Here is a 23,297-nt window from a genome sequence, read left to right as displayed (position 1 = left end):
TCCTTGATGTTGAAATATGGTTTTGTGTTGCAACAGAAGATTGTGTTTTCACATCCATTCTGTTAGTCTACATCTTTTTATTGGGGAATTGAGACCATTGGCATTGAGAGATATCAATCACCAATGATAGTTGATTTCTGTTATTTTATTGGTGATAGTGGTGGTGGTGTTCTGTGTTCATGTCATGTTTCCTTCTCCTCTTTTTTTTTTTTTTTTGTTTTTTAGATTTATTCATTTATTATATGTAAGTACACTATAGCTGTCCTCAGACACCCCAGAAAAGGGCATCAGATCTCATTATGGATGTTGTGAGCCATCATGTGGTTACTGGAATTTGAACTCAGGACCTTTGGAAGAACAGTCACTGCCCTTAACTGTTGAATCAGTCATCTCTCCAATCCTCATGTTTCCTTCTTTTAGTTTTGCTGATCTGGGATTATTCATTCCCTGTGTTTCCATGGTTGTAATTAACCTCTTATATTATATTCTTTTCTTCTATCACAGTGTTTTTCCAACTGTTGATCACTATTTCTTTGTGGGCAGCGGTCAAATGAGCTTTTCACAAGGATCACCTAAGATCATACTGTATCTCAGATATTTACAGTATGATTCATAACAATAGCAAAATTACAATTAGGGAGTAGCAACAAGAATAATGTTATGGGTGGAGGTCCTTACAACATGAAGAACTGTATTAAAGAGCCATAGCATTAAGGAGGTTGAGAACCACTGTTCAGCACATTCTGTAGAACAGGAATTGTAGGTTTTTTATTGTTGAATGTCTTAGTTTCTCCATCTATGGAGACTGAAAGTTTTGCTGGGTATAATAGTGGCCTAAGCTAGGATCTGTAGTCTCATATTGTTTATATATAGTACATGTGCCCATCACCTTCTGGCTTTTAGTGTCTCATTTGAGAAGTCAGGTATAATTCTAATAGATCTTCCTTTATATGTTATTTGGCCATTTTCCTTTGCAGCTTTTAATATTTCTTCTTGCTGATTTGTATTTTTAGTGTTTTAATTAATTTTGTGGTTTTTTTAGCATCTTTTTTCCTTTTGTTATTGAATATTTTATTTATTTGCATTTTAAATATTCCCTTTCCCAGTTTTGCCTCCACAAACCCCTTATTGAATACCTTTCCCCCTTATTCTATGAGGGTGCTCCCCTACCTACCTACCTACTCCAACCTCATCACCCTAGCATTCCTCTACACTGGAGCCTTCACAGGACCAAGGGCCTGCCCTCCCTTTGATGCTAGATAAGGCCATCCTCTGCTACATATAGAGCTACAGCCATGGGTCCTTCCATGTGTACTCTTTGGTTGATGTGTTAGTCCCTTGGAGCTCTGGGGGTGGGGGGTAGGGGGTGTCTCGTTGATTGATATTGTTGTTCTTGTAATGGGGTTGCAAACCCCTTTAGCTCCTTCAGTCCTCCTAACTCCTCTGTTGGGGTCCCCATGCTCAGTCCAGTGGTTGGCTGGGAGCATCCACATCTGTATTTGTCAGGCTCTGGCAGAGCCTCTCAGGAGACAGCTATATCAGACTCCTCTCAGCAAGTACTTATTGACATCTGCAGTAGTGTCTGGGTTTGGTGGCTGTATATGGGATGGATCCCTATTTGGGGCAGTCTCTGGATGGCCTTTCCTCCAGTTTCTGCTCCATTCTTTGTCCCTGTGTTTCCTTTAGACAGGAGCAATTCTGGGTTAAAATTTTGGAGATGGGAAGATGGCCCCATCCCTCAATCTGGGCCATGGCTAACCTCTGGATATGATCTCTCTACAGATTCTCTCTCCCTTTTTTGGGGTATTTCAGATGATGCCTTCCCTATTAGGAACTGAGAGGCTCTTGCTTTCCTTGCTTCTGGGAATTTCTGGTGGCTACCCCAAGATGTTCATCCCCCATTGCTACACACCTCTGTTCAATTTCCTGACCTTCTATACATTTCCTCCATCTCCTTCCATACCTGATCCTGCCCCCTCTTTTTCCCCCTCCACTTCCTCTCTTCCTTCCAAGTCCCTCCCACCCTCTACCCCCTGTGATTATTTTGTTCACTCTTCTAAGTAGGACTAAAGCATCCAAACTTTGGGCTTCCCTCTTCTTGAGCTTCATATGGTCTGTGAATTGTATCTTTGGTATTCCGAGCTTTTTGAGTAATAACCACTTATCAGTGAGTATATACTATGTATGTTCTTTTCTGACTGTGTTACCTCAGTCAAGATGATATTTTCTAGTTCCTAGGAAAGGGACTTTGTTTTCTGGTCCAATCTATTTGGTGTTTTCTGTGCTTCATAAACCTTTCTAGGCATCTCCTTCTTTAGGTTATAAAATTTTTCATTTATGATTTTATTTAAAATATTTTTTGGACCTTTGAGCTAGAATTCTTGTATTCCTATTATTTTTAGATTTAGTGTTCTCATACTGTCCCAGATTTCCTAGATGTTTTTTATCAGGAGCTTTTTAGATTTAACATTTTCTTTGACTGATGTATCCATTTTGTTTTTTGTTTCTTAATAGTATCTTCAATGCCTGAGATTCTCATGTCCATCTCTTGTATTCTCTTAATGATGCTTGTCTCTGTAGTTCTTGTTGGAATTCCTAAAATTTTCACTTGTGGATTTCCCTCAGTTTAGACTTTGTTTATTTAATCTACTTCCATCTTCAGGTCTTGAACAGTTTTATTCATGTCCTTGTACTGTTTTTATGTGTTTTCCTGGATTTCTTTTTGTATTAATTCATTTCTTCACAAGATTTGCTTGTTTTCCTGATTTTAGGTAAGGAATTTATTTGTTCTTTAGGACTGCTATTATATTCATACAGGTTGTTTTAAGGGTTTTGGGGGATGGAGGGTGTCTTTAGCTATGTTGGAATATTTAGGGTCTGTTGAAATAGGGTTGCTGGGCTCCAGTGGAAACATACTGTCCTGGCTGTTGGTTGTATTTTCAGTTGGCATCTAGGCATATGTTTCCCTAGGCCTACTCAGCTGGTGTTTAACGTGTATTTTTACCAATGTTTTTAAATATTTGTCTCACTAGCAGTTACCTATCATGGATAACATATCAATTAATATTTGAATGTGATAATTCTCCAGCTAATTCTAAAAGCTATAATTTGTACATCATGATACCATAATGAAATCCAAAAGACATGCATTTGAGAAATCAAATACCTGATACAGAGTTTTAGTCAACATTTATAAATAGTTCCTAAAAAGGAATAATAACTGTCCTAACCAAAAAGTTGGAAAAGTTCTAAATAATTAGATGTACAACAAAGTTTTTATATAAGTGTGTGTGTGTGTTCATATGCACATGTATATGTGTGTCACAGAGGCGGGGGATGGTATTGGATTTCCTGAAGCTGGAATTGTAAGTGGTATGTGATGGGAAACAAACTCTGGTTCTTAACAGTAAGTGCTCTTAATTTAAGTTGAGCCATCTTTTCAACCCCTCTATAGAAGTTTTAAAACAGCAAAGAAACACAGTCAACATTGGTAGAGGAATGGCAATTAAAACCATAATGCAATTTCACATTCACCAAGTCTTTACAATTAAAAGATAGTAACAACTATTCATGAAGATGTAGAGGAACTGGAATTCTCAAATGTAAGTGTTGGAAATATAGCTTCTCAAAATTTCTAAAATTATTGGATAAAATGTTATTAATAATTCTACTGCTGCATAGTTCTAGAAAGCGAGACTTTTCACAAAAAGCACCTTATACATAGCATTATAGAAGCATTATTCAATGATGATGATGATGACGATGACAACGATGACTACAATGGCAAAAACCCAAATTTCAACAAATTATTATCAACCAAATATTATCTGTGCAAATTTGGGATATTGTCAGTGAAAGAAATGAAGTGAAGACATATGTTACAACACAGAGTAACCTTTAAAATATAAGTGAAATGAATTAGAACCAAAAGGCCACATTTATATGATTCTTTTTTTAAAATAGTTTTCTTTGTAAACTTATATGTACAGGGTTCTGACTGCACATGTGTCTGTGTATCACATGTGAATATTGCCCATGGATGTCAGCAGCAGGCATTGGATCCTGGGGAACTACAGTTATAAATGGTTTTGAGCCCCCATGTGGGGGTCCTCCGAAAGAGCAGTAGCAAGAGCTCTTAACTGCTAACCAATGTCCCAAGCCCTGATATTATGTAATTCTTAATGAAATACCCACATAGACAAATATTTATTCAAAAACAGTATCTTAAATTATTGAATAGTTGGGAACAGGTTGGGTCATGGGGAGAAAATGACTGTTTGATAGTGGGTGCTAATTGTTATTAAAGATTAATTTTTATTGGATGTGTATATATATAGGCACGCACATACCATATGTGTGCATGTCTTCACACCGACCAGAATGAGAGAATCAAGTCCCCTGGTACTGGAGGTAGAGGTAGGGGTTGTGAGCCACTGATGTGGATGCTGAAAAACATATTTATATTCTCTGCAAGAGCACCAAGCACCCTTGAGCACTGAGCTATATTTTCAGCCCCTTGACACAGTTTTTTAAAATTAATGAATTTTTAACTTTGAGTTGGGTGACAGAATATACGCTACACTTGAATAAAGGTTTGAAAAATAACTTAAGCTTCATTTTAATATACAGAAGATGCTGAGTGTTGCTTTATTGGTGAAGTTTGTCTAAAACAGTCAGCACAGTTTTGTGTGCTAAAAAATATACTATAGAAATTAGTTTTTAATTCAGTTTGAAACCCTGGGAAGATTGCTGAAATTCTCTTCGCCTCATATTCAAAACTGGCATACAAAATAACATTATCTTGCTCCTTTGAGAATAGAATGAAACATTTTCACTGTTTATAACAGAATAAGGTACACTTGACTCACAATTTTCTGAAAGAGAAATTAACAAATGGTTTCTCTACTTACCTATTTTAACTACTTATCTATTTTATTTTACTTTTTGATAGAGTCCTACTTCATTGCCCAAGTTGAGCTTGAATTCAGTATCTTCATACCTTCACTTTCTGAGTGATGAGTTTACAAGTGTGTGTTATCCTTGTTAACAAGTAGAGAGCTTAAGTGTTAATAGTAAATGCCAAAAAAAAAAGAAAGAAAGAAAGAAAGAAAGAAAGAAAGAAAGAAAGAAAGAAAGAGAATGAATCACCAGTTCAAGTGTGAGATCAGATGCTTAAAAGCAAGAATGATTTCCATAATGCAAAGTTCCCAGTGGATGAAGTACAACTTACTTTCTATACTCTGTAAGCAAAAAAGAAACAGTTCTAGGGCATTGACTGACCATAAAAGTAAAAAAGAAGCATAGTTGATAAACCTATCTGAACCCCAACTGTAATTCAAAAGGTAAGGAAAAGTAAGCTCCCAACTGTATATTAGAAGCAAACTCCCAAAGAAATCATATAATAGTGAGAATAGGGCAACATTCTACATGCTAAAGTATCCTGGTCTAATAGAGCATCAGGTAGATCTATATCCTTAAACACTCACTAGATGACTGAGGTTGAGAGCTGGTAGCAGAACTTGGGCTTCTTAGGATTTCTGAAACTAGATTGAAAGTTGTTTTCTTTTTCCAAATTCAGGAATAGAAACTGACAATCTGTAAGTAGAATATAATGAGAAACAAATTTAAGAGAATGACAAAGTACACGATACTTTTTAAAAAGTATCACTTAAAACTATTTTTAAGAAGTACTAAAAACCATGATTTGCAAAGAAGTTCATGTCATCTTCCTTAATACTTATTGTGAACCGTGTTGAAGCTCTGTGGAATTGTTCACTTTGCAGCGAGTAGAAACCATTTAGTACAAAATTTGTTACCATTTTGGAAAGTTATTTTTAGAAAAGGTAGTGAATGGTATACTTATCATTTTGGTATAATTTTTTAAAATGAAGAATAGCTGCTCAGTTGGTGGTGGCATACATCCTTACTCCCAGCACTTGAGAGACAGAGGCAAGCAGACCTCTGTGAGTTCTGGGACAGCCATGGTGAAATTCTATGGGGGAGGAGGGATTGGATGAAGAAGTGTGGGAGGGGGGACTCGGGGAGAGGCAATGACTGGAATGTAAATAAATAAAATACTTTTTTTATAAAAAGAAAAACCCACTGATCTAAGTATATTAAGTTAGAGTAATAAATTATAAGAAAACTGCAGCCAGCTGTTAAACAAAAAAAAAAAAAAAAAAAAGGAAAAAGCTGCAGCAGGGATGGGGAGGAAGAAGAAAAAATATAATTTAGGGAAGTATTGACTTAATTTTGTTTGTTTATACTTTGCCATTTTCTACAAATGACTTCAGTTTTAGAAAAATTTCCTCTTAAAAGTCTTTTTATTTTCTAAGCCTTAAAATTTTGGTAAGCACATCTTCGGGCCTTTCTCCAGAGCTGGGCCTAAAATGAATTGGGCTAAATTCTCATGCAATGGCCATGTAATAGTCCCGCTGTAGCAGGAGTATAACCTTGCCTATCTCTGGATCACAGCCTCTTTGTGCTTTCAGAAAACACTTCCCAGAAGATGTCACCTCAAAGATGCTGGTCTCTTCTTAATCACCACTAATTTCTTAGCTCCAGCTAACCAGCATCAATAGTCCCAGTAATGCAAAAGTTTTTGCTTTAGTAGTTCTGGTATCTTGTTAATCACAACTGATTCTTCAGCCCTAGCTAACCAGAACCACAGAATCTTCACAATCCAAAACAGCAATGGCCCTGAAAAGAGTCTTTAATTTTCCCTCTGAAATTTCACAAGCCAGACCTCCATCTTCTGCACTGTTCTCAACATTATCTTCCAAGCTCCTGCACAACATCTGACAGAGCTCTTAACAACGACACAGGAATACCCCACTATGCTGGTACCAATTTGTCTTAGTCAGGGTTTCTATTCCTGCACAAACATGACCAAGAAGCAAGTTGGGGAGGAAAGGGTTTATTCGGCTTACACTTCCATACTGCTGTTTATCACCAAGGAAGTCAAGACTCAAGGAGGGCAAGGAGCAGGAGCTGATGCAGAGGCCATGGAGGGATGTTCCTTACTGGCTTGTTTCTCCTGGCTTGCTCAGCCTGCTCTTATAGAACCAAGACTACCAGCCCAGAGATGGTCTCACCCACAAGGGGCCTTTTCCCCTTGATCACTAATTGAGAAAATGCCTTATAGCTGGATCTCATGGAGGCATTTCCTCAACTGAAGCTCCTTTGTCTGTGATAACTCCAGCTGTGTCAAGTTCACACAAAACTGGCCAGTTTTAATAGGTACTAAATTTTTTTATGAACATGTGTTGGAATATAACCCTAATACAGAAGAAAAATATGATAAAGATGCAGAACATAGGAAATAGATACCTTGAAGTTTTTCTTGTATCAAGTCTCCCTACTCCTCTCTTCAAATTCTCATTAATTTTTTAATTTCAATATATTTTTTCTAATTACCCAATGCAAAAATCATATGTGGATAAAGACATTTTGGCAGGAAGGAAATGGGTTGTATTAAAATAGCAATATAAAAATGAGAGACACAAAATGATATGACAGTATAAGTTACTATCTGTGGATAGACTAGTTGTCAAAAAAATTGTTCTTTACCTTAGGAAAATACAAGTATTTATAAATTTAACAATGAATATCTTTCCCCAAAAGGTACCTTTTTAAATTTTCTTTTACATTTGAGTTACTTAAATATCATTTGTCTAAGCTTTCATTTTCTTAAAACTACAAGAATGACTTTTTTTTTTTACCTTTTTTCTTTGTTTCCTTAATGAAGTCAGCAGTTCTTTGTATAGACCAACTTATCTTTTCCTCTGTTTATAAAAACATTCTAAACAGGACTCTGGTAATCTTTAATCTTCATAAGCAGAGACAGCCTTGTCTACCTAGAACTCTAAGGCAGGCAGGCCTATACAGAGAAAAAAACTGTAAATGTTGCTTTTATTTATTCAGAGGAAGAGATGAAATGAGAACTGTCCCAAGCTACGTGCATACAGGGCTTGGGCTAAGCCCAGAGCTTTTCTTTCTCTGTCACTAGCTTCTTTCCTCTGTATAATCTTGTCTTCCAAGCTGACTGACTCAGTCTGGCTTCTGTAGGCTTCTGGCTGAATTGCTGTCTGGTTTCATACTTTACGAATATCTTTTACTCTTCTGGTTCCTTTGTATTCTCTGGCTAGTTCTATCTTCACCTCTTCTCTCTGTGTTCATTTGTTCTCTCGGCAACCTGTCCTGTTACAACTGACGTACACATATAACACTCACCACATACCATGCCCCACATTTTTCTCACTGCTGTTCATGAATCTACTCATCATCTCTCTTCACCTACTGAAGCCTCTCTTCATGTACTGTTCTTATGTTCTGCATCTGACTTATTCTGTCAAATCTTCTCTGATTGATAATTTTGTCTGCTCAATTAGACTTCACTTTCAAACATGGCTGCTTCCTTCCTTCAGCAAGCTAACCTTGCCTTCATTGTGAAAAATTCAAGGTGTATACTAAGGGTATGTCTGTGTTCCAGGAAGAGGGAATGTACAAAAGGTCTGTACTAAGGGTGTTTTGTATTCTAGCTACAATCTAGAGTGTGTGTGCATTCCAGCCACATCACATACTCCTAGAAGGTCCTTGGATGTGATGTTTTACCCAAGCAGCCATGCTACTGGATTAAAATTCCTCTGCAAAACCCTGTTTCAAAAAACAAAAACAAGGGGCTGGAGAGATGGCTCAGTGGATAAGACCACTGACTGCTCTTCTAGAGGACCTGAGTTCATTTCCCAGCAACTACATGGTGGCTCACAATCATCTGTAATGGGATCAGATGCCCTCTTTCAGTGTGTCTGAAGACAGTTACAATATACTCATATAAATAAGAATAAATAGGGCTGGTGAGATGGCTCAGTGGGTAAGAGCACCCGACTGCTCTTCCAAAGGTCCGGAGTTCAAATCCCAGCAACCACATGGTGGATCACAACCATCCGTAACGAGATCTGACTCCCTCTTCTGGAGTGTCTGAAGACAGCTACAGTGTACTATATAATCAATAAATAAATCTAAAAAAAAAAAAAAGAGAGAGAGAATAAATAAAAAATCTTAAAAAAAACAAGAAGAAAACAAAACAAAAAACAAAAATCATGCTATCTAGAAGTAAAAGCACTAGAAAAATGTGCCGTAATTATGTTTAAAGAGGTAAATATAAACAGTCTTTTATACAAAGTTCATTCTGAGCAGTTTCCATTACTTTAAATGTGAGGGTTTATTTTACTTTTCCTACAATATATATGACATGAAAATAAGAAAGGCTATTTAACTGTGCAAAATCAAAAATGACCATACTGGCCAGATTAAGTGGGCAATGTAAACAGGTATATTTTAATGAGAGACAGTGATACTCAGCTTTTTTGTTCTGCCATGGTCTCGTTTCAATTCTAGCAACTTGAAATTCTTTGATTTATCACATTTGTAGGTATAAAATATGCAGTGTAGAAATGTTTATAAAAGTATTAAAAAACTGAGGAGTATGAACTTTTTTATTAGTTTTTTTTTTTAAGTTTTAATATTAGGAGCTGAAAGAACTCAGAAAGCTGTTGTGTAATCCAAGTGAGACATGGGTACATTGTGAGATTGTTCAGAAGGTACAAGGTAAAAGCAAAATAAGTGTGTATACAACATTGTTCATAGCCTGGTTACTGAAAATTACAGTCTTAAAAAAGGGGTTGGGGAGAGTCAGAAATGAATCTGACCTGTGTATTGTGATAGTTTTTATTTTCTTAACTCAAGCTATACAACAAATATAAAGATAATATTGTGGTGTGTTTTAGATTTGTATATTCTTCATATCATTTAGAATTCTCTACCTGCAAACTGAAATGGGCCCATACTATTTATATGTAAGACACTAACCTAAGAAACACATTTTAATAGATTTTTTTGACCTTTTAAAATAAGTAAAGTTTTAAGGAAGAAGACTGCTGTGAACTAAGGTGTAGGGGGGTAAACCTAATGCTGGTGGTAAAAGAAGATCTGGAGAAGGTAGTTTGATTGAATTTGAGTGAATATGAACTCTGAAGAAAGATGGCTGTCCTGAGGCAAAGGTTATGTCCCTACTCAGTGGGGATGGTTAAGGAACATTTAGCATTTTCTTAAAGAGACTTTAATACAAAAAGGGATAGATTTGTGCCATGAAAACTTACTTTAAAAGTTGAGTATAAGTGCCCTCCTGCCCACTAAGTTCTTCCTTAAAAGTGTTCATGAGAAATCTCTTTTCCATTTTCTAAATCTTTTTTTCTTTCATATACAATGATTACTCTATTCTCTCTATTCTCTCTATTTCAAGACATAAAAATTTTTCATTTACTATTGTTGAAAGGGTTGCTTCACTTATAACTGGAAGGTATATTACATGTAATGGAATTTGCCCCCAAAGAAATTGGTATTGCATTAACATTAGAAAATCAAGGAAAATGAAAATGAATGAGAGATATAATCGTAAATTTCCATAGTATATAAATGTAAACTATATACTGCAGTCAGACTTCTGTAGTCCTGTTTTCCATGTCAGTGAATTCAGTCAATCACAGATTGGAAACATTTTTGAGGGGGAAAAAAGAGCTCTGAAATGGACACACACACACCATTATTATCTAAATAATATAGGCATGGCAACTATTATAGATGGTATATATTGTACTAAGTATTATTAGCCATCTAGAGTTAAATGTATGGAAGGATGTATATAGGTTATAGCAAGTATTATAGTGGAACTGAACTATCTTGATTTGGAGTATGTACAGGGAGCTTAGGATAATTTCCAGATAGTGCTAGGGTTGGCTGTAAATAAATGTGACCTATTAGATATACTTATATATTCATAAATATTTATAAAAATACATATGATATGCCCTCTAATATGGGTGGGATAAGGAATATATATATATATATATATATATTAGTTAAAGATGTTTTAAACATTATCAAAATGAGATAATTTTATATAAAATTTTATTAAATCGATTCTGAGGCATACTTTTCCACATTTTAATATTGCAATCGCAGATTGTAATTGATTCTGCTACCATCTTGGACTCTAGAACTGTAGTAATTATTTCTTTGGTTCTGTTGCATATTATTCTGTGAACCTTTCTTTTTATTTTGTTTTCTTTTCTTTTTTACCTCCATGGTTTCACAATAGCTATTCTAATCATATAGAAGTTCATTGAGAACTAGAGAGAGAGAGAACACAGTGGTAAAGAGCACACACTGCTTTTGCTAAGAAGCAAGGTTTTGATCTACACACACTTAGCAACTAAGGACCATCTATAACTCTAGTTTCCTCCAAGGACTCTGCATGCACAATGTACACAGACATAATGCACATAAAACTCCCATACTCATAAAATAAAAAGAAATAAATAATTTAAAACTAAAATTAATTTATTGAGACATGTAGAGTTTGGACTTGGCAAGTCTTTGAGTAGCTAACTTAATCTAGCTACATGATGTTTTGTGAATTCATTATAATATGTGATTTTTATTTTTAAAAACATGAAAAAATTTAAACTACTTTAATCCCATTTTGTTTGCTAATGGTTTTATTTTTGTTCAGTATAGAGTAGATTTATTATGGGCTTTTTGCATGACTTATATGATTGACTCTCCATGCTGTAATTTTTGCCATCTTTCCTAAAAGAAAATATCATGAAAAATGTGTACTATATAATTCATATAGTAACTGTTTTGCTGGAAATATCCTTCCTGATTCGATGTATTCTATTCTGACTTCAAAGTTTGACTTTGGTAACATGTGGAAAAATTGTCTTCAACCTCAAAGATGCTTCTAGCGTGGCTTGATGACCTATACACATGCACACACACGCAAGACCACATGCAAGTACATCCTTTACTCCACCTGACTTATGACACTTTGTTCTTCACATGAGCCACGCATTATTTTTCTCTTTTACTGATTAGGTTTCCTCAAAACTAGAATTATATAGCTATCACTTAATAGTTCAGCAAATATTAAAATATGTAATAATGTCTATAAAATGTTTTTAAATTATTTTGAAGATATGCTATGAAAAGCTTTTTGTTGAATTTAAAAGATAGTAAAATAGAGATTTAAAGATCTACATGACTACTTTAGAAGGAAACAAGGAATTTATTGTAAATATATACGGGCTTTATTCTTTAAAATGTCTTTTCAAAAGAATCAGTACCAGAAGTCAAGATCTATTAAAGGGTTTATTAGCTAGCCAGGAAAAGTCTTTAAGAATTGTAGTTCAATTAGTAGGTAACTTCACAAATGAAAATGTTCAAAATAGGAGAAAATAGAATTTATTATTAGATGCCTAAAGATTACGTTCTTTACATGAAAACCAGAGTGTTTATGTTAGCTCACCCTTCATAGTGGAAGCATTTACTCACATGTGGTCCCCTTACACATTCCTCACACACTAAAAGGAAAGAGAAGAAGGAATTGTTTACGTTGACTGGTAGAATTGTAGTAATATGAACAATGATTGTAATGCCTTCTCATTTACACCCTTTATATTTAAACAATACTTGGTAGCTTGTATTTGATATGATTCCATGGTGAACAATAGTTCTTTATACCACACACACTAAACAAAAAGTATGTCAGCTTGTAGTTAATGGAGAAGCAAGAGAGGGGTAGAACTACACACAGAAAACACAGTTTACTTTATAAGTATAATACTGAATTTTTTTGTACTAAAAATAAATGTACTAAAAATAAAATGTTTAACCTGAACTTAAATGTTAATAACAAATTAATTTAGCACTCTTGTGAGAAGCTCTATTTAAAGTATCCATGTATGTTGCTTTGTATACATTCAGTATATACAGAAATACATAAGCATATTATTGATCCTTATAAACCTGAAAATATGATGTACTGTGTCCTTTTATAGGGAACTCCAATAGCTAATAAAGATCTAAAGGCACCATAATTAGAGTGGAACAAAAAATATCTTCCATTTTCCTTGGTTTATGGGTCTGTTTGCCTTTCTTCATACTACATTTCAATGTAATGGACTAAAATGACATTCGACACTAATAAAGGACTACATAAATTTTTATAATTATATTCTGTACAAACAGACACAGGGATATACATGTATTGCCACTGTTGTTAATACCTAAAGCTTCACTCCTACCTCTATCCTGGTGTGGGATCTAATTAAAATTAATATATTCCATGTGTATAAAATATTCATGTTTATCTTTATTTAGTATGTACCATAGTTCATTTCATTAAGGAAAAATCCAAACAAGCCTCTTCCGGTCAGAAAAGCACCAGGGTAGCTAGGGCGCAGGGTCGGCTGACATTCGCCAGCTACCCACAACACCCGCCACAGGATCTTAAGACTTCTGGTGAGTGGAACACAGCTTCTGCTCCAATCCAATTGCGCGCGGGACCTGAGACTGCATTAGTTAGGGAAGCAGAAACCGGCCTGAGTAGGGCCACAGGCCTCATCCGGCCGGATCAGAACCGGGGTAGCTAGAGCGCAGGGTCGGCTGACACCTGCCAGCTACCCACGACCCCCGCCACAAGATTTTGAGACTGCTGGTGAGTGGAACACAGCTTCTGCTCCAGTCCAATCACGTGGGACCTGAGACTGCTTTGGTTGGGGAGGGAGAAATACGGCCTACATAGGGCCACAAGCCTCTTCCGTTAAGAAAAGCACCGGGGTAGCTAGGGCGCAGGGTCGGCTGACACTGGCCAGCTACCCACAACACCCGCCACAGGATCTTAAGACTTCTGGAGAGTGGAACACAGCTTCTGCTCCAATCCAATTGCGCGCGGGACCTGAGACTGCATTAGTTAGGGAAGCAGAAAACCGGCCTGAGTAGGACCACAGGCCTCTTCCGACTGGACCAGCACCGGGGTACTGCCACCTACCCACAACCCCCGCCACAGGATTTTGAAACTGCTGGTGAGTGGAAAACAGCTTCTGCTCCAATCTTTAAACAGTGACAACGACGACAACTAACCCCAGAGATTACCAGATGGCAAAAGGTAAACGTAATAATCTTACTAACAGAAACCAAGACCACTCACCATCATCAGAACCCAGCACTCCCACTTCGCCCAGTCCAGGGCACCCCAACACACCGGAAAAGTTAGACACGGATCTAAAAGCATATCTCCTGATGATGGTAGAGGACTTCAAGAAGGACTTTAATAACACACTTAAAGAAATACAAAGGAACACTGGTAAACAGGTAGAAGACAATAAAGAGGAAGCACAAAAATCCCTTAAAGAATTGCAGGAGAACACTGCTAAAGACTTACAAATCCTTAAAGAAAAACAGGATAACCTAATCAAACAGGTAGAAGTCCTTAATGAAAAACAGGAAAACACATCCAAACAGATGATGGAAATGAACAAAACCATACTAGACCTAAAAAGGGAAGTAGACACAATAAAGAAAACCCAAAATGAGGCAACACTGGAGATAGAAACCCTAGGAAAGAAATCTGGAACCATAGATACGAGCATCAGCAACAGAATACAAGAGATGGAAGAGAGAATCTCAGGTGCAGAAGATTCCATAGAGAACATCGGCACAACAATCAAGGAAAATGTAAAATGCAAAAAGATCCTAACTCAAAACATCCAAGAAATACAGGACACAATGAGAAGACCAAACCTATGGATAATAGGAGTGGATGAGAATGAAGATTTTCAACTCAAAGGACCAGCAAACATCTTCAACAAAATTATAGAAGAAAACTTCCCAAATCTAAAGAAAGAGATGCCCATGAACATACAAGAAGCCTACAGAACTCCAAATAGACTGGACCAGAAAAGAAATACCTCCCGACACATAATAATCAGAGCAACAAATGCTCTAAATAAAGATAGAATACTAAAAGCAGTAAGAGAAAAAGGCCAAGTAACATATAAAGGCAAGCCTATAAGAATTACACCAGATTTTTCACCAGAGACTATGAAAGCCAGAAGATCCTGGACAGATGTTATACAGACACTAAAAGAACACAAATTCCAGCCCAGGCTACTATACCCAGCCAAACTCTCAATTAATATAGATGGAGAAACCAAAGTATTCCACGACAAAACCAAATTCACACATTATCTCTCCACGAATCCAGCCCTTGAAAGGATAATAACAGAAAAAAACCATTACAAGAACAGGAACCACGCCCTAGAAACAACAAGAAGGTAATCCCTAAACAAACCTAAAAGAAGACAGCCACAAAAACAGAATGTCAACTTTAACAATAAAAATAACAGGAAACAACAATTACTTTTCCTTAATATCTCTTAATATCAATGGACTCAACTCCCCGATAAAAAGACATAGACTAACAAACTGGCTACACAAACAAGACCCAACATTTTGCTGCTTACAGGAAACTCATCTCAGAGAAAAAGATAGACACTACCTCAGAATGAAAGGCTGGAAAACAATTTTCCAAGCAAATGGTATGAAGAAACGAGCTGGAGTAGCCATTCTAATATCTGATAAGATTGACTTCCAACCCAAAATCATCAAAAAAGACAGGGAGGGGCACTTCATACTCATCAAAGGTAAAATCCTCCAAGAGGAACTATCAATCCTGAATATCTATGCTCCAAATACAAAGGCAGCCACATTCATTAAAGAAACTTTAATAAATCTCAAAGCACACATTGCACCTCATACAATAATATTGGGAGACTTCAACACACCACTTTCACCAATGGACAGATCATGGAAACAGAAACTAAACAGGGACACAGTGAAACTAACAGAAGTTATGGATCAAATGGATCTGGCAGATATCTACAGGACGTTCTATCCTAAAACAAAAGGATATACCTTCTTCTCAGCACCTCATGGTACCTTCTCCAAAATTGACCACATAATTGGTCACAAAGCAGGCCTCAACAGATATAAAAATATTGAAATTGTCCCATGCATCCTATCAGATCACCATGGACTAAGGCTGATCTTCAATAACAAAATAAATAATAGAAAGCCAACCTTCACGTGGAAACTGAACAACACTCTTCTCAATGATACCTTGGTCAAGGAAGGAATAAAGAAAGAAATTAAGGACTTTTTAGAGTTCAATGAAAATGAAGCCACAACATACCCAAACTTATGGGACGCAATGAAAGCATTTCTAAGAGGAAAACTCATAGCTGTGAGTGCCTCCAAAAGGAAACTAGAGAGAGCACACATTAGCAGCTTGACAACACACCTAAAAGCACTAGAACAAAAGGAAGCAAATTCACCCAAGAGGAGTAGACGGCAGGAAATAATCAAACTCAGGGGTGAAATCAACCAAGTGGAAACAAGAAAAACTATTCAAAGAATCAACCAATCAAGGAGCTGGTTCTTTGAGAAAATCAACAAGATAGATAAACCCTTAGCCAGACTCACTAGAGGGCACAGGGAAAGCATCCTAATTAACAAAATCAGAAATGAAAAAGGAGACATAACAACAGATCCTGAAGACATCCAAAACACCATCAGATCCTTCTACCAAAGGCTATACTCAACAAAACTGGAGAACCTGGATGAAATGGAGAAGTTCCTAGACAGATACCAGGTACCAAAGTTGATTCAAGATCAGGTTAATGATCTAAACAGCCCTATATCCCCCAAAGAAATAGAAGCAGTCATTAATAGTCTCCCAACTAAAAAAAGCCCAAGACCAGATGGGTTTAGTGCAGAGTTCTATCAGACCTTCAAAGAAGATCTAATCCCAGTTCTTCACAAACTATTCCACAAAATAGAAACAGAAGGTACTCTACCCAACTCATTCTATGAAGCCACAATTACTCTGATACCTAAACCACAAAAAGACCCAACAAAGATAGAAAACTTCAGACCAATATCTCTTATGAATATTGATGCAAAAATCCTCAATAAAATTCTTGCTAACCGAATCCAAGAACACATCAAAACAATCATCCATCCTGACCAAGTAGGTTTCATCCCAGGGATGCAGGGATGGTTCAATATACGGAAATCCATCAACGTAATCCAGTATATAAACAAACTCAAAGACAAAAACCACATGGTCATCTCGTTAGATGCGGAAAAAGCATTTGACAAGATCCAACACCCATTCATGATAAAAGTCTTGGAAAGATCAGGAATTCAAGGCCCATACCTAAACATGATAAAAGCAATCTACAGCAAACCAATGGCCTTTCTCTACACAAAGAATAAACAGGCTGAGAAAGAAATTAGGGAAACAACACCCTTCTCAATAGTCACAAATAATATAAAATATCTTGGCGTGACTCTAACTAAGGAAGTGAAAGATCTGTATAATAAAAACTTCAAGTCTCTGAAGAAAGAAATTATAGAAGATCTCAGAAGATGGAAAGATCTCCCATGCTCATGGATTGGCAGGATCAACATTGTAAAAATGGATATCTTGCCAATAGCAATCTACAGATTCAATGCAATCCCCATCAAAATTCCAACTCAATTCTTCAACGAATTAGAAAGTGCAATCTGCAAATTCATCTGGAATAACAAAAAACCTAGGATAGCAAAAACTCTTCTCAAGGATAAAATAACCTCTGGTGGAATCACCATGCCGGACCTAAAGCTCTACTACAGAGCAATTGTGATAAAAACTGCATGGTACTGGTATAGTGACAGACAAATAGACCAATGGAATAGAATTGAAGACCCAGAAATGAACCCACACACCTACGGTCACTTGATCTTAGACAAGGGAGCTAAAAACATCCAGTGGAAAAAAGACAGCATTTTCAACAAATGGTGCTGGCACAACTGGTTGTTAACATGTAGAAGAATGCGAATCGATCCATTCCTATCTCCTTGTACTAAGGTCAAGTCTAAGTGGATCAAGGAACTTCACATAAAACCAGAGACACTGAAACTTATAGAGGAGAAAGTGGGGAAAAGCCTTGAAGATATGGGCACAGGGGAAAAATTCCTGAATAGAACAATAATGGCTTGTGCTGTAAGATCGAGAATTGACAAGTGGGACCTCATGAAACTACAAAGCTTCTGCAAGGCTAAAGACACCATCAAAAAGACAAAAAAAAAAACCACCAACAGTTTGGGAAAGGATCTTCACCTATCCTAAATCAGATAAGGGACTAATATCCAATATATATAAAGAACTCAAGAAGGTGGACTCCAGAAAGTCAAATAACCCCATTAAAAAATGGGGCTAAGAACTGAACAAAGAATTCTCACCTGAGGAATACCGAATGGCAGAGAAGCACCTGAAAAAATGTTCAACATCCTTAATCATCAGGGAAATGCAAATCAAAACAACCCTGAGATTCCACCTCACACCAGTCAGAATGGCTAAGATCAAAAATTCAGGTGACAGCAGATGCTGGCGAGGATGTGGAGAAAGAGGAACACTCCTCCATTGTTGGTGGGATTGCAAGCTTGTACAACCACTCTGGAAATCAGTCTGGCGGTTCCTCAGAAAATTGGACATAGTACTACCGGAGGATCCAGCAATACCTTTCCTGGGCATATATCCAGAAGATGTCCCAACCGGTAAAAAGGACACATGCTCCACTATGTTCATAGCAGCCCTATTTATAATAGCCAGAAGCTGAAAAGAACTCAGATGTCCCTCAACAGAGGAATGGATACAGAAAATGTGGTACATTTACACAATGGAGTACTACTCAGCTATTAAAAAGAATGAATTTATGAAATTCCTAGCCAAATGGATGGACCTGGAGGGCATCATCTTGAGTGAAGTAACACAATCACAAAAGAACTCACACAATATGTATTCACTGATAAGTGGATATTAGCCCAAAACTTAGGATACCCAAGATATAAGATACAATTTGCTAAACGCATGAAACTCAAGAAGAATGAAGACCAAAGTGTGGACACTGTGCACCTTCTTAGAATTGGGACAAAACACCCAGGGATGGAGTTACAGTGACAAAGTTCGTAGCTGTGATGAAAGGATGGACCATTTAGAGACTGCCGTATCCAGGGATCCATCCCATAATCAGCTTCTAAACGCTGACACCATTGCATACACTAGCAAGATTTTGCTGAAAGGACCCAAATATAGCTGTCTCTTGTGAGACGATGCCGGGGCCTAGCAAACACAGGAGTGGATGTTCACAGTCAGCTATTGGATGTATCACAGGGTTCCCAATGGAGAAGCTAGAGAAAGTACCCAAGGAGCTAAAGGGATCTGCAACCCTATTGTTGGAACAACATGATGTACTAACCAGAACCCCGGAGCTCTTGTCTCTAGCTGCATATGTATCGAAAGATGACCTAGTCGGCCATCAATGGAAGGAGAGGCCCATTGGACTTGCAAACTTTATATGCCCCAATATAGGGGAATGCCAGGGCCAAAAGAATGGGAATGGGTGGGTAGGGAAGTGGGGGGCGCTATGGGGGACTTTTGGGATAGCATTGGAAATGTAATTGAGGAAAATATGTAATAAAAATATTAAAAATTTAAAAAAAAAGGAAAAATCCATCTGAGATTAAAGCAACTGTATCAAAAATGAAAAGAAAGCCAACATCTGTTTCAATATTTCTGTTAGCCCACTGTTAATGCTGTTACAAATTTTAATGTCTAAAACTTGGTCCTTTACATGTATTTACTTTAGGCTAATGATTTCAATTTGTTTTTGGCAATGTTATTCTGATTTTTTAAATGTTTTAATATTAAGATTGAAGATGTGACTTAGCATTTAAGAACACTGGTTGTCTTGAAGAGAACTCAGCTTTGTTTTCTTTCCTTTTTTTCTGTTTTTTTTAATACTTTTTATTGAATATTTCCTCTATTTACATTTCAAACGTTATACCCTTTCCTGATACACCCCCGCCCCAGAAAGCCCCATCCCATCCCCCCCTCCTGCTTCTATGAGAATATGCCCCCACCCACCCACCTCTGCCTCACATTCCCCTACATTGGGGCATCCAGCCTTCAGGGAACCAAGGGCCTCATTTCCCATTGATTCCACACAAGGCCATCCTCTGCTACATATGTGGCTGGAGTCATGGTTCCCGCCATGTGTACCCCGTGGTTTGTGGTTTAGTCCCTGGAAGCTCTGGTGGGTTTGGTTGGTTGATATTCTTGTTCTTCCTCAGTGGTTGCAAACCCCTTCAGCTCCTTCAGTCCTTTCTCTATAACTCCTCCATTGGGGACCCTGTGTTCAGTCCAGTGATTGGCTGTAAGCTTCTGCATCTGTACATGTCAGGCTCTGGCAAAACCTCTCAGGAGACAGCTATATCAAGCTCCTATCAGCAAGCACTTTTTGGAATCAGTGATAATGTCTGGCTGGGTTTGGTGTCTGTATATGGAATGGATCCATGGGTGGGGCAGTCTCTCGATGGCCTTTCCTTCAGTTTCTGCTCCATACTTTCCCCCAAGTTCATTTTCAACATGCTCTTGGGAGTTCACAACCAGCTAGAGCTCCACAACCAGGGAATCTGATACCCTCTTCTGACCTGCATGGGCACTGTGTGCATATAATGTGCACCCACTCATAGACACACACACACACACACACACACACGTACAAATTTAAAGAAATCTTTAAAAATGCTTTTTTAGTCCATTTAGCCACAACTTTAATATCTTCATATAGTCTAAGATAATTAAGATCAGCAAATTTCTGTTAGCAGTTTAAAACAATGTGACAAATGGCTAATGAATATTTTAAGAACTGCTTAACCACCGCCCGAGAGGGCTTTGCCTCAGCATCGGCGGGAGACATCATGGATCCAGGACTCCTACAAAAGAAGTCTGCACAGGTGAGAGTGTGGACTACAGAGGCTAACAGCTTCTGGGACAGGAGGGAGCCACAAAGCTTCGGAGGAAGCCCCCTTTTCCGACTCCAGACATCCGGGCACCTTCCTGGCCAGAGGATAGGTGTCCGCCCAGCCTGGGAGGGCTTTGCAGGAGCACCTAGGGGAGCCATCTTGGTTCCTGGATCCCTCCTAGACTAGTCTGTGCAGGTGAGAATGTGGACTACAAAAGCTAACAGCTTCTGTGACAGGCCGAAGCAACACAGCTTCTGGACAGGTCCTGTTTTGGGCCTTCATCTTCAGCCAGGAGGGAGGTCCGAACGCCAGATATCTGTGCACCTTCCCTGTAAGAGCAGAACTTGCCTGCAGAGAGTTCTCTGACCACTAAAACTCAGAGGAGAGAGCTAGTCTCTCAGGTCTGCTGATAGAGGCTAACAGAATCATGAGAGGAACAATCTCTAACCAGAGACAACTATAACAACGAACTCCAGAGATTGCCAGATGGCGAAAGGTAAGCGTAAGAATCTTACTAACAAAAACCAAGACCACTCACCATCATCAAAACCCAGCACTCCAACCTCGCCCAATCCAGGGCACCCCAACACATTCTAAAAGCTATAACCGGATTTAAAAGCATATCTCATGATGATGGTAGAGGATATCAAGAAGGACTTTAATAACTCACTTAAAGAAATACAGGAAAACACTGCTAAACAGGTAGAAGACCTTAAAGAGGATGCACAAAAATCCCTTAAAGTGTGCAAGAAAACACAACCAAACAGGTGATGGAATTGAATAAAACCATCCATGATCTAAAAAGGGAAGTAGACACTATAAAGAAAACCCAAAGTGAGGCAACGCTGGAGATAGAAAACCAAGGAAAGAAATCTCGAACTAAAGATGCAAACATCAGCAACAGAATACAAGAGATGGAAGAGAGAATCTCAGGTGCAGAAGACTCCATAGAGAACATCGGCACAACAATCAAAGAAAATACAAAATACAAAAAGATCCTAACTCAAAACATCCAGGAAATCCAGGACACAAGACCAAACCTACGGATAATAGGAGTAGATGAGAATGAAGAATTTCAACTCAAAGGGCCAGCAAATATCTTCAACAAAATTATAGAAGAAAACTTCCCAAATCTAAAGAAAGAGATGCCCATGAACATACAAGAAGCCTACAGTACTCCAAATAGACTGGACCAGAAAAGAAATTCCTCCCGACACATAATAATTAGAACAACAGATGTACTAAATAAAGATAGAATATTAAAAGCAGTAAAGGAAAAAGGTCAAGTAACATATAAAGACAGGCCTATCAGAATAACACCAAATTTTTCACCACAGACTATGAAAGCCAGAAGATCCTCTACAGATGTTATACAGACACTAAGAGAACACAAACTCCAGCCCAGGCTACTATACCCAGCCAAACTTTCAATTACCATAGATGGAGAAACAAAAATATTCCACTACAGAACCAAATTCACACATTATCTTTCCACGAATCCCACCCTTCAAAGGATAATAACAGAAAAAAAAACAATACAAGGACAGAAACAAAATTAAAAGGAAGCAACAATTACTTTTCCTTAATATCTCTTAATATCAATGGACTCAATTGCCCAATAAAGAGACATAGGCTAACAGACTGGCTACACAAACAGGACGCAACATTTTGCTGCTTACAGGAAACCCATCTCAGGGAAAAAGACAGAAAATACCTCAGAGTGAAAGGCTGGAAAACAATTTTCCAAGCAAGTGGTCTGAAGAAACAAGCTGGAGTAGCAATTCCAATATCTAATAAAATCGACTTCCAACCCAAAGTTATCAAAAAAGGCAAGGAGGGACACTTCATACTCATCGAAGGTGAAATTTTCAAAGAGGAACTCTCAATTCTGAATATCAATGCTCCAAATGCAACGGAAGATACATTCATTAAAGAAACTTTAGTAAAGCTCAAAGCACACATTGCACCTCACACAATAATAGTGGGAGGCTTCAACACACCACTTTCACCAATGGACAGATCATGGAAACAGAAACTAAACAGGGACACAGTGAAACTAACAGAAGTTATGAAACAAATGGATCTAACAGATATCTACAGAACATTTTATCCTAAAACAAAAGGATATACCTTCTTCTCAGCACCTCATGGTACCTTCTCCAAAATTGACCATATAATTGGTCTGAAAATAAGCCTCAACTTATACAAAAATATTGAAATTGTCCCATGCATCCTATCAGATCACCATGGACTAAGGCTGATCTTCAATAACAACATAAATAATAGAAAGCCAACATTCAAGTGGAAACTGAACAACACTCTTCTCAATGATACCTTGGTCAAGGAAGGAATAAAGAAAGAAATTAAGGACTTTTTGGAGTTTAATGAAAATGAAGCCACAACATACCCAAACTGGGACACAATGACAAGCATTTCTGAGAGGAAAACTCATAGCTCTGAGTGCCTCCAAAAAGAAACTAGAGAGAGCACACATTAGCAGCTTGACAACACACCTAAAAGCTCTAGAACAAAAGGAAGCAAATTCA

General features: G+C 37.6%; 1 protein-coding gene across 11 annotated transcripts in view; it reads left to right on the top strand.

Annotated features, from left to right (window-relative positions):
• Mbd5 (methyl-CpG binding domain protein 5) overlaps positions 1-23,297 on the top strand; it is a 377,887-nt gene that overhangs the window by 91,611 nt on the left and 262,979 nt on the right. The window lies entirely within an intron of this gene.

Source organism: Mus caroli, unplaced genomic scaffold (assembly GCF_978045245.1).
Source record: "Mus caroli unplaced genomic scaffold, Mus_caroli_1 scaffold_2, whole genome shotgun sequence".
Taxonomy (NCBI): Eukaryota; Metazoa; Chordata; class Mammalia; order Rodentia; family Muridae; genus Mus; species Mus caroli.
This window is presented reverse-complemented; position numbering and strand designations above follow the sequence as displayed.